Below are 12,164 nucleotides of genomic sequence, written 5' to 3'. Positions count from 1 at the left end.
GTACTGACAATGCACCTTCTTCTATGGTTTGTACCAATAATTGGTTGTCGGTAATGCCACAAACTTGGTATACTCTACCTTTTGATTACCTAGCACCACCTAAAGAGCTTTATTCATAACCCTATAAGCTTTGCTCTTTGGCACTTCAACTATGTACTCATCTTACCATTTTAAATTAATTTTTCAACATAAGTATTTCGATATGTTCTCATTGTTTGCTCATACGCAATGTCCATGAAATTGATTTTAATTTTTTGTGCTATCTTCACGTGCACCACAAGTGTGCTCCAAGTTCATTTGTTTGATACAAAATGTTTTCTGATTTGCAATCTCACCAACCATATAAAATGGAGAACCTTTCTTAGTGCAGTTAACAATTACTCTATCACTGAATTTTCAGTGATATGAAATTCCTCAAATGTGATACATTGGAAGCTCTAAGAGCTCTTCTGAATTGGTAGACATTAATGAATCGCACCTTGTTGCAAAGTTTCTAATGTGGCACAACCCTTGCCTCACCATACTGAATCCTTCAATGTCTCTTCTTTCTCATCCATATGCAAATTGTCCTTGATGATCGTCTCCATCACTGTCACCCAAATCAGCATGTTTGATGTAGATGATGGCATAAAATTAGGCGTGTTGCCAACCAAGTGATCATAATGTGATATAATTGTTGGGTACTCTCTCTCTATCTTGAAGTTCTTTCCAAAGTAGTCACGTTTAGACACACAATTAGATTTAGAATTTTCTTTATCATCATACATCTCTTTCACGTTTGTATCCCCTTCATAGTGCAGGAAATTATTGTCTCTATCCCTCTTGAAATCTTTAATATCCCAAATGAGCTCGAGTTGTTCTTATCAATCCCTTTTGTCATGCTCGGAAGGTTTGTATGACCAAATTTCATAATCAAAGTTTTCTTCAATATGATCTTCTGAAGGGGTAGTTCCTCATTTGGTTGATGGGGGCTTATCTATCCTTCAATACGACGATGATACAATTCTATTTATGGATCATGACTTGGACAACGCAAGAAATCTGAAGTTAATTCTCTCAGCGTTAGAGCAGTTGTTAGGTCTTAAGATTAATTTCCATCAAAGTGAATTGTTCTGTTTCGGTGAAGCTAAAGATGATGCTAACGTATTGATACGTCTCCAACGTATCTATAATTTCTTATGTTCCATGCTAGTTTTATGACAATACCTACATGTTTTGCTCACACTTTATAATGATTTAATGCATTTTCCGGAACTAACCTATTAACAAGATGCCACAGTGTCAGTTCATGTTTTCTGTTGTTTTTGGTTCCAGAAAGGCTGTTCGGGCAATATTCTCGGAATTCGACGAAACAAAGGCCAAACATCATATTTCACCGAGACGGACCAGGACACCGAAGGGGAGCCGGAGAGGAGGCCCAGGGCCCCCAGAGTCTGGAGGGGGGGCGCGCCAGCCTATGAGGAGGGAGCCCCCTGGCCCCTCCGACTCCGCCTCTTCGCCTATTTAACCTCTCGTGACCTAAAAACTCGACACCAATTGACGAAACTCCAGAAAGACTCCAGGGACGCCGCCGCCATCACGAAACTCCGTTTCGGGGGACAGAAGTCTATGTTTCGGCACGCCGCCGGGACGGGGAATTGCCCCCGGAGTCATCTCCATCGACACCACCGCCATCTTCATCGCCATCACTGTCTCCCATGATGAGGAGGGAGTAGTTCTCCCCCGAGGCTGAGGGCTCTACCGGTAGCTATGTGGTTCATCTCTCTCTCCCATGGTGTGATCTTTATGTGATCATGAGCTTTGTATCACTATTAATCTATGTGCTACTCTAGTGATGTTATTAAAGTAGTCTATTCCTCCTCCATGATGTAATATTGACAGTGTGTGCATCATGTAGTACTTGGTGTAGGTTATGATTGTGATCTCTTGTAGATTATGAAGTTAACTATTATGCACTCTAGAGGTTACTTTAATATGAACTCCGGAATTACTCTCCACGATGTGACGGTGACAGTGTGCGCGTCGTGTGTGATTCCTTTATGAAGTTGTGGAGCTTGTTTACTCCGGCTTGAGGGTGCTCTTGTAGCCCTACACAATGAATGGTGTTTGTTATCCAACAAGAGAGTGTTTGAAGTAGCACAAGTGAAGAGAAGTTATTTATTTATGTGATCATTGTTGAGAGTGTCCACTAGTGAAAGTATGATCCTGTTATCACCAAGATTTGACCGAGTCAGCGGTGGGCCGCAGTCAAGATGGGCTTAAGGAAATATACGTGGAGAATTCTATGAATCGGCCTGTTGGGTTTAATTGCCCGTGTATCTGTAACATATTAGATCTATTTTAGTTTAGAGATAGAATCTTAGTCGTGCACGGTTTAGTGCATACCCACATTAGAAAGTCCCCTGGACTATAAATATGTACCTAGGGTTTATGGAATAAACAACAACTCACGTTCAACCCCAAAAACAAACCAATCTCGGCGCATCGCCAACTCCTTCGTCTCGAGGGTTTCTATCGGGTAAGCGACATGCTGCCTAGATCGCATCTTGCGATCTAGGCAGCACAAGCCCCACGTTGTTCATGCGTTGCTCGTACTTGAAGCGCTTTTGATGGCGAGCAACGTAGTTATCATTAGATGTGTTAGGGTTAGCATTGTTCTTCGTTTAAGCATGCTTACGTAGTGCAACCCTTGCATATCTAGCCGTCCTCACGCCTATCCCAGGTGTGGGGCGGCACCCGCTTGATCATTATTTAGTAGATCTGATCCGTTACGATTGCTCCTTGTTCTACAAGGATTAGTTTAAAATCTGCAATAGTTTGGCCTTACAAAGGGGGAGGATCCTGTGGCACGTAGGGTGGCGTTCGCAAGTCCTAAACGGGATGTTCCTAGGATCAACTTCATGTTGGTTTTACGGCCTTGTTTAGGATCGGCTTACGAGCACCGTGCGTGGCCATCCGGCCCAACTCTGGAGTAGGATGATCCGATTATGTGGTGAAAACCCTAAATCGTCGTAGATCTCATTAGCTTCATCTTGATCAAGCAGGACCACCAAGTATTCGTACACCCCGTACGGATCATGGGTGGATCGGCTCTTTGAGCCGATTCACAGGATAACTTGAGAGCCGATCGAGGCTCGTATTTAACGTTTACATGTATGCCCTGCGAGAAACTAAGCGAGGCAATCTCATCACCTTCCCGACCGGGTATAGGTCAGGTGGCACGCCCTTGCACTTCGCAACGCCGCGTGTGACCGGAAGAGCATTGCGGGCCGTCGCTCGGAGGGGTCTCGGCCAGCCGCAGCTCTAGGCTCCCCCGGCTCTACGGTGTTGACAAGGCCGCTGCCCGCCGGTGGGTTTTGGCAGTCAACACATTCTGGCACGCCCGGTGGGACAATCGTCTACATCAACCACATCGCCATCTACATCTGAGATGGCGGACGGCACGCCGGTCACCTACGAGGATCTGCCTGACGACCTCAAGAAGCAATACAATGAGATCAAGGCTACCCTCGAAGCCGACCTCATCGGCTCTTTTCAGAGAACCCGTTCTGGTGGCATCAGATGGAAGGGGTTCTCACCGAAGGTGCACTCGATGGGATAGACCTTTCTTCCCCGTCGGAGGAACGCACCGAGGTGCACGGCGGGAGATCAACTACCCGGTGGCTCACTCGCTACACCGCCACTCGAGAACTTGGTTAACGTGCCGGAGCGTGTCGCTCTGCGCGTGATCCAGGAGATCATGAGCCACCGGTACTCGCCGTCGGGACCAGCTCTCGGGACGCATCAAGGAGAATTGCCATTCCGGTCCCGTCCACCGCTGCCATTTGCGTTGGCAGCACTCTGCTGAAGTGCCGACTACACCGGCATTCCTCGTCTACGGAATTGGTGGCGACCCCAGTGACTACCAGTTCTTAATGGAGGCGCCTAAGGAGATCCCTCATGGGTACGCATGCATGTATGTGCCGGATTGTGGTGACTGGGCACTCACAAACCAGGCCACAACATCGGGGACTCCGGCGAAGACAGGAGGAACGTCGGCGGCAGAGCAGACGTGGCTAACTAAATACGCCACACCGACGAAACTCCCGAGCCCAGCTCCTGCAGCTGGCTCGGAGCTGGAAAAGCAAACGTGGCAGGCCAAGTACGCCACCCCGGCGAATCTTCGAGTGCAACTCCTACGGCCGGTACGGCGGATCGGATCGGTACCATACTGAGAGACCGGTTCGGCATGATGCCGAAAAGAAGGGCGGTCGGCTATTCCAAGCCGTACCACGACGATTACGAGATGATCCCGCTGCCACCAAAATATCGGCTCCTGACTTCTCTAAATTCAGTGGATCGGATGGCTCCAGCTCCATCGAGCACGTCGGCCGATATTTGGCTCAACTAGGACCGGCTTCAGTGTCGGATCAGCTACGCGTGAGGCTCTTTTCACAGTCCCTCACGGGATCGGCTTTTGGATGGTACACCTCTCTACCAGCGAACTCCATCCAGTCTTGGAAGCAATTGGAAGAACAGTTCCATATGCAATACCATACAGAAGCTTCCGAGTCTGGCATTGCCGATCTAGCACAACTACGTCAGAAGCGCGGGAAACGGTGACAGAATACATCCAGCGCTTCAGGAATCTTAGGAACCGATGTTATTCGGTTCGTATAACGGAAAAGGAAGCAGTCGAGTTGGCAGTAGCAGGCCTTGCAACACAGCTCAAGGACATGGCCTCCCAAGCAGATTATCCCTCACTGGCGCACATGGTTCAGAAACTATCGGCATATGAACAGCGCCACCCCGACCTGTACCAAGACAAGTTCAAGCGTGCAGTAGTCATGGTCGATACGGAGGAGGATGAAGTGCCTGCGGGAGGCCAAGAGATAGCAAGTGGCTGAGTGGACTCGGGGAGGAACCCCGTGGCCCGCAAATGGGTAAAGCCACCAGGGCCGCCCGGGGATTTGATTTTGACGTAACCAAGACCGAACAAATCTTCGACCTCCTGCTCAAGGAGAAACAGATTGACGGTTCCTGAAGGTCTCAAGTTCCCCACGGCGAAAGAGCTAAACGGAAAGCCGTACCGCAAATTCCACAACTCGCTTTCCCATGCCACCAACGACTGCCGGGTGTGGCGTCGGCACATCCAAGCGGCGATAGAGAAGGGGCGGCTAATTTTCAACCGAGTACGCCATGAAGGTCGACACCCAACCCTTCCCCGCCGTTAACATGGTAGGAATCACCTACCCTGAAGGTTGCCAGCCAGGCCCCTCGTTCAGCATCAACATGGTAGGGCCTGGAAACCACTCTGGCAAAGATAGAGATGAGGGCAGCTGCTCTCACAGCAAGGATACAGATGAGGCCGCCCCATGCGATCGGCTCCGTCATGATGGCAAGCGCTACGTCACAGAGGGAGAGGTGAAGAATATAAGATATCAGCGACCCTCTCTCGATCACCTCCTCAACAAATATGTGAATCGGTATGGTCAACGCCGGCGACCCTATTACGGTGATAGAGAAGATCGTTTGGCTAGAGAAGCCGGAAGATATCGTCAGCGGGATCACGATGAGGAGGAGCATGAGCGCTATGCCACGGAAGCATCAAGGGAGCAAGACGACAACGCCAGGCATTGGGACCGCCCCTTCTTCAGACACTGCTGGGATTCAGGAATGAGCCGATTGCCCACAATCGGCAATTGCCCAGAATGCAATAAGAAAAAGAAGGAGGCAGCCAACGTGTCTGTGTTCGAGCGCTTAGGGCCTCTCCCACCACAAAGCAAACGTGCTGAGTCACCTCGTTGGGCAGATCTTGAAGATTCCGAAGACGAGGGAGAAGTGGAAGAAGACAGGTACCACCGGCCAAGGTGGTGCCCCGACGGACTCAGCCGTTCCCGAAGCGCGGGGTTCAGCGATTGCGCGGCTCTGGAGGAAGCCGAAAGGTTGTACTCTGCATACGCTAAGAAAGGCACGGCCCGATCCGGCTGCAAAGGTTCAGCGAACCCTGGATGAAGAGGGTCGTCCACGGAAAATGGAGTGGCGCCCTAAACGAGAGGAAAGCCGATGATGAGACATCGGCTGGCACAAACATGGTACTCGTCTTGCCGACGGAGCGTAGCGCTCCACGACTCTACGGAGCACACAAGGTGGACGACGACGGGCGCATCAAGTCGGAGGTTGGGTTGGTTTCATCCAGCTGACCAAGAAGCAAGATCAAACCAATGAGCAAACCAGGAGAGGCTGATCCTTGTGATCGGCCCCAAAAAGTTCATGAAGGGACATTACGGGACCTTCAGTCAGCTCTCCAATGAATATGGAGGCCGATTTCAGCAATCGGCCAAAAATACTTTCACCATATGTTCCGCTTGCGTTCAGCACCGATCTATTGGGCGGTGACTACGTCGGCATACGAGAGTTAGCTCGGATTTTCGCGAGCCAACGCACAAGTGCGAGCCCTAGCTATCCATACAAGCCGATATCTGCAGTCATCCAGCGGGTATCGGCTCGGGGGGCATATAATCGGATGGAACATGTGAGAACATACGTGCAATGAAACATTGGGGGCCGATTAAGAAAAATCGGCCAAAATAAAAAAAATTATGCAGTGTTTATCGAGTCTCCACCAAATCTAGACCAATGGTGGTGCTTTCTGTTGCCTCGAGGGAGTAAAGCAATGGAAACTTCTCCAGCTGCTTCGAGCCGATCCGGGTTCCTGAACCTTTTCCGTCAAAGAGGAAACGGAGGATTATCGGTGCTCGGAGGAAGAAAGAGGATCGGGCCGTGGCGCATTCTCTCTGACATTCTCGCCTCGAGTAAGGCTCGGGGGGCAACGGACCTAGTGGATACTCTGTTTAAGAACCGATGAGGATACCATCGGCTGATCCTTCATTGCAACCCTCTTCACAATGATGGGTACTGAAAAGGATTATTTGGTTTGGTTGAAAAAATTCGAAGGTTGTTTCGAAAGTCCGGCACCTTCCACCGGATTTAGAAAATCATCGGTTGAAGAAGAGAAGGGTGAATTTCAAAGGACCGATGCGGTGCGATCGGCTCATTACGCATTGGCAAAGGGGACGAATCGGCAAGGTCAGTAGAAGAGAGAATCGGCTCAAGTAAAAGGAATCGGCAAAATCAAGATTGGGGGAAAAGTTCTTCATTGATTAAGAGGAGATTTCTTACATGAGGAGCTAATTGCTCTCAAAAGGGGAATACTAGGGGTTCCACTTGCCCCATCTACTACTACTGGCCCTATTCTAGAGGTCCTATCTATGGGCCATCACTGCCCTCGTCGTCGGCTGTCGTCGCCATTGTCGGCGCTGCTCCCGGCGGGCTCGTCGTCGCTCCAATGGCCGCCGACCGGGCCCTCGTTGTCTTCATCTTCTTCGTCGGCGTCGTCCTCGTCGGCTGTCGAAGTCGCTACGTGCCCGGCCAAGGGCAGAACCGCTTGGCCGGCGGCTCGTCGGAGGAGCCCTCGTCGTCGTCCTCCTCCTCCTCTTCCTGCTCCTCCTCCTCCCCGGGAGAGGTGAAGTCGCGAGGAGAAGCTGTCGTCGTCACTCCCCTCTTCCGTTTCCCCAACGGCGAGGAAGCGGAGGTCGCTCTCCCCGTCCGTCAAGGACTGGTCGTCCTCGGACCGGACGGAGAAGTCGTGGTGCGCTTCCTCCCCGCCGCAATGGCGCGGCGGGTGTTGGCCGCGTGGACCGCCGCCGCGTCGTACTCCGGCGTCGGCTCACGGGACGTGGAGGATTGGCTAGCAAGATCCGATGGAGCGAGAGGAGGAGGAAGACATGGTGGCTGGGAGGGTTTTTTCGGAGTGCTAGTGCGGAGGAGATACAAGAAGAGCTGTTCGGAGCGGTTAAATCGAAGGAGGATATAGTGGAAATTCAATGCCACGGCAGTTTCCGAGGAAGTGGTGCCTAAAAAAAAAAAAAACTGCCGAGGTCACGCGGAGAAGTTGAGAAGGCAAGGCATCATCATGAGGAATACTGCGACGGTTACGCCACGACATGACCCGACGAAGGAAAGCGAGTGATTTTGGAATTACCAATTCCAAAACCAGGGGAGCATGTGTTATCACCAAGATTTGACCGAGTCAGCGGTGGGCCGCGATCAAGATGGGCTTAAGGAAATATACGTGGAGAATTCTATGAATCGGCTGTTGGGTTTAATTGCCCGTGTATACGTAACATATTAGATCTATTTTAGTTTAGAGATAGAATCTTAGTCGTGCACGGTTTAGTGCATACCCACATTAGAAAGTCCCCTGGACTATAAATATGTACCTAGGGTTTATGGAATAAACAACAACTCACGTTCAACCCCAAAAACAAACCAATCTCGGCGCATCGCCAACTCCTTCGTCTCGAGGGTTTCTATCGGGTAGCGACATGCTGCCTAGATCGCATCTTGCGATCTAGGCAGCACTAAGCTACGTTGTTCATGCGTTGCTCGTCTTGAAGCGCTTTTGATGGCGAGCAACGTAGTTATCATTAGATGTGTTAGGGTTAGCATTGTTCTTCGTTTAAGCATGCTTACGTAGTGCAACCCTTGCATATCTCGCCGTCCTCACGCCTATCCCAGGTGTGGGGGCGGCACCCGCTTGATCATTATTTAGTAGATCTGATCCGTTACGATTGCTCCTTGTTCTACAAGGATTAGTTTAAAATCTGCAATAGTTTGGCCTTACAAAGGGGGAGGATCTGTGGCACGTAGGGTGGCGTTCGCAAGTCCTAAACGGGATGTTCCTAGGATCAACTTCATGTTGGTTTTACGGCCTTGTTTAGGATCGGCTTACGAGCACCGTGCGTGGCCATCTGGCCCAACCTGGAGTAGGATGATCCGATTATGTGGTGAAAACCCTAAATCGTCGTAGATCTCATTAGCTTCATCTTGATCAAGCAGGACCACCAAGTATTCGTACACCCCGTACGGATCATGGGTGGATCGGCTCTTTGAGCCGATTCACGGGATAACTGAGAGCCGATCGAGGCTCGTATTTAACGTTTACATGTATGCCACTGCAGGAAACTAAGCGAGGCAATCTCATCACCTTCACGACCAGGTATAGGTCGGGTGGCACGCCCTTGCACTTCGCAACGCCGCGTGTGACCGAGAAGAGCATTGCGGGCCGTCGCTCGGAGGGGTCTCAGCCAGCCGCAGCTCTAGGCTCCCCCCGGCTCTACAGTGTTGACAAGGCCGCTGCCCGCCGGTGGGTTTTGGCAGTCAACAGATCCCTAGGCCTTGTTTCTAAGCATTGAAACACTGTTTCCAACAAGTTCTGTTACATGTTTACTTGCTGCCATTTTTATTTCAGATTGTTATTACCACTCATATTCATCCATACCACTTGCATCTTACTATCTCTTCGCCGAACTAGTGCACCTATACATCTGACAAGTGTATTAGGTGTGTTGGGGACACAAGAGACTTCTTGTATCGTAATTGCGGGGTTGCTTGAGAGGGATATCTTTGACCTCTACCTCCACGAGTTCGATAAACCTTGGGTGATTCACTTAAGGGAAACTTGCTTTGCTGTTCTAAAAACCTCTGCTCTTGGAGGCCCAACACTGTCTACGAGGAATAGAAGCGTGCGTAGACATCAAGCTATTTTACGGCGCCGTTGCTTGGGAGGTAAGGTAAAAGGTATTCACATCCTCCGACTACTAAGCTATTTCCTAGCACTGTTGCCGGTGTGTGAGTGCTCGAAGCTATTTCCTTTAGATCCTGCAATTATATATTTTTGTTTCTTGTTTTTATTTCACTAGTTAGGCTTAATGGAAAACAACAAAAAAATTAGAGTTCTTTATGAACTTTATATTGAATTAGGACATGATGTGTTTGAAGAGAGAATTAAAAAACCCATGGAACTTTGTTTGCAAAATAGTTGTAGCAATGTTATTAGCATGAACTCTTTGAACACTATTATTTCTAATTCTATGAAAGAATTTAAGCTTGGGGAAGCTGGTTGTGATATTTTTAGTCCCCAAAGTTTTGAGGAGAAAATTTTCTTTGATGATACTTTGCCTCCCATTTATGATGATTATAATGATAGTGGTATTTTGGTGCCACATACTATGGAGGACAAAGTTTATTATGATTATACCATGCCTGCAATTTATGATGATTACAATGATGGTTGTGATAGTTTTACTCCCACTATTACTAATAAAATTGATTATGCTTATGTGGAGAGTAATGATACTTTTATGCATGTGAATAAGAATGCTTTATGTGATAGTTATATTGTTGAGTTTGTTCATGATGCTACTTGAAAGTTACTATGAGAGAGGGAAACATGGTTATATGCATCTTAATAATATTAAGTTTCCCCTCTTTATGTTGAGAATCTTGAAGTTGCGCTTGTGTTACTTTTCTATGCTTGTTGCATTATGCCTACATGACTTGTTTATTTACAAGATTCCTTTTCATAGGAAGTGGGTTAGACTTAAAAGTGTTTCTTATTTGCTTTTGATGCTTGACATAGGCATCCCCAATGGGCCTGCCGAAGAAGGTACCCAGGGTTTACTGAAGGCCCACGACCCGAAGGATAAGAAGATTCGGAAGCCCAAGATACTATTAAGGAAAGCTAGAGTTGTAATAGGAAGCATTATTTGTAATCTTGCGGGACGGGTTAGAAACCCTCCCGGACTCTGTAAACCTGTGTATCACGAATCCCTCGGCTCCACCTCCTATATAAGGGGGAGTCGAGGGACAAAGAAAGGATCGAATCATTGTTTCACAAACCCAGCTTTCACATCGTCGAGTACTTTTCGGCTGAAACCTTCGAGATCTACTTGCCCTCTACATCCAACGAAACCCTAGTCTACTACTTGTAGGCATTGACAAGTTAATACCTTGTCAATTGGCGCCGTCTGTGGGGTCTAGAGGCGACAAGGAGCTGATCTCGATGGCACGTTCAAGATCGTCGACTTCATCGATAGCAAGCAACATCATGGACAGAGGTAAACAGATCGAAACTGGTCTCGTTGATTTTGTTCCTCACCCGCCCTCCCGTTTGGATGCATATGCGTATCTGGAGGAGCCCATGGAGATGACGTTCGGAAAGTTCCACTTCCGCGTCGAGAAAGAAGGAGCGTATCGTCTCGAAGTTTCGATCTCGTCGGGATTATCGGCGGTCGATCCCGATTTTTCAAGCTCAGCATCATCCATCAAGTCAGGCGACGAGGAGATTTCGTCGCCACGCTTCATCAGCACCAAAGCAAGCGAAAAACTCGCCAAGATCTTCAACGACATGTCCTTCGAGTCATCCGCGGACTCCTATATAAGCGATGACTCGAGTAGCATCGACAGCTTCGACTTCATCGACAAATCCATCATCTGTTGGAAAGGTCTTCACCAATCTCTATGATGGTGTCACCAAAACCAGCAAGGTTCAGAATCCAAAATATCATCAGATTTACGCCATTGGAGAAGCAAGTCACGATCAGGAGGAGACATCAGAGGCTTTCGACGAGTTGGGAAATCCATATGTCGATCCCTCTGACTTAAGGCGAGGTTTGGGCAATAAATATGTCGGGCCTACACCACGTGTTAGGGTTCAACTCCCACAATCAGCATGGGATAGAGCCGCAAGAGCTATGGATGGTTCAGAACCAATGGCGACAAGCTGCTACGGTCGAAGAGTTGCGAGGCTTACCAATATAGGCTCGCTCGAGCTGGAAGAGAATTGGAAAAACGAGACAGACTGCTTTGAACGGAAGAAAGGAGGCAGCTTCCGCATCAAGCGGGCGAAGAGCGGAGTTAAGTCGACAATCGGGAACTTCGGGAGATAGTCACAGGGAAGCTCGAAGGAGAGCAAGATCTCGGCTGCAAAATATACCTGAAGCTGAAAGAGAGACTTTAATTCAAAACCTCGATATGTCTTTTATGTCAATCGACACGAGGGGGAATATCATTCCAAAAACACCGAAGCAGGATACATGGCAACGCAAGCTTTCATCTTAGCGTCTAGGCCACCTCCCGGGGATCCAAGAGAGGCGTTGTACAACATGGCCATGGCAGGATGTGGAGCCATGGGAGCAGCGTTCGCAGCCACACCTCCCGAAGGAACTGCAAGACAAAATAGCCCGAGACCTACTGTAGCAGTGCAAGATCCACCAAGAGCAAGTGGAGTCAGAGATACGGCGACTCAGGCCAGGGTAGACAGAGTGCGACAAGATAGAAGA

This window comes from Lolium rigidum, chromosome 3, assembly GCF_022539505.1.
Source record: "Lolium rigidum isolate FL_2022 chromosome 3, APGP_CSIRO_Lrig_0.1, whole genome shotgun sequence".
Lineage (NCBI taxonomy): Eukaryota > Viridiplantae > Streptophyta > Magnoliopsida > Poales > Poaceae > Lolium > Lolium rigidum.
This window is presented reverse-complemented; position numbering follows the sequence as displayed.